The following is a 729-nucleotide window of genomic DNA, read 5'->3' as shown; positions in this document are numbered from 1 at the left end:
ACTCACACACACTTTAGAGCGTATTACACAGCAGGTTTAGTAAAGAAAATGAAACAAACCATAGGAGACCTTTTCCCTTCCTTTGAAGGTATGCTGCTCCCTGGAAGGTTCTACCCCTCCTCTGCCTGCAACTTGGAGCGGGTGCCATTTAGAGTCGGTGCTTCTGAGCTTGCCAGGGATCAGCTTTGGGATACTGCAGCACCGGCAGATCCTGGTCAGATCCCTTTTGCCCTAGCCTGGTCCTTCAGGGTTGCCGGGAGGGTGCAGGAGCCAGGGCCGGGGAAAGCAGGGGAGCAGCTGCTCTGCTGCCAGGGGAGGGGAGACACCTTTACCTGCGGGTAAAGACAGATCCCTGAGGTCCCGGATGCGGATGCGCTTCGGTGCAGTGGCCGCTCAGTCGCTCACGGGAAGGACTCACGAAGCCCTCGAGGACCTGGAGGATGTTCCGCAGCTCCCGCACGGGCCCCGCAGGTTTTGTCCTTTGCAAGTTCCTGCTTCCGTCGCAGAGACGGAAAGTTTGCAGGGGGGAAGGGCGCGTCCCTGCCCTGCAACCCGGAGCTGCTTCCCGGCAACATCCAGTCTAGTGGCGCGCTGAGGACTCGGAGCCCGCGAGAGCCCAGGCTCCAGGGCCCCAGCTCCCCACGCCGCCTCCCAACAGCCAACACTGCGGGCCCCCGGGGGCGAGGCCCAGACCCTCCAGGTCCCCAAGGGTCTGCAGCTGTGCCTCTG

General features: G+C 62.1%; 1 protein-coding gene across 1 annotated transcript in view; it reads right to left on the bottom strand.

Moving 5' to 3' along the window:
• Nucleotides 1–510, bottom strand: part of Mansc1 (MANSC domain containing 1) — a 22145-nt gene extending 21635 nt beyond the window's left edge. Inside the window, exon 1 of the mRNA XM_008837587.3 lies at nucleotides 333–510. The gene's annotated coding sequence lies outside the window, so the exon portion shown is untranslated. The remainder of the gene's footprint in view (nucleotides 1–332) is intronic.
• Nucleotides 511–729: the final 219 nt, after the last annotated feature.

Source organism: Nannospalax galili, unplaced genomic scaffold (genome assembly GCF_000622305.1).
Source record: "Nannospalax galili isolate Female #2095 unplaced genomic scaffold, S.galili_v1.0 scaffold210, whole genome shotgun sequence".
NCBI lineage: Eukaryota > Metazoa > Chordata > Mammalia > Rodentia > Spalacidae > Nannospalax > Nannospalax galili.
This window is presented reverse-complemented; position numbering and strand designations above follow the sequence as displayed.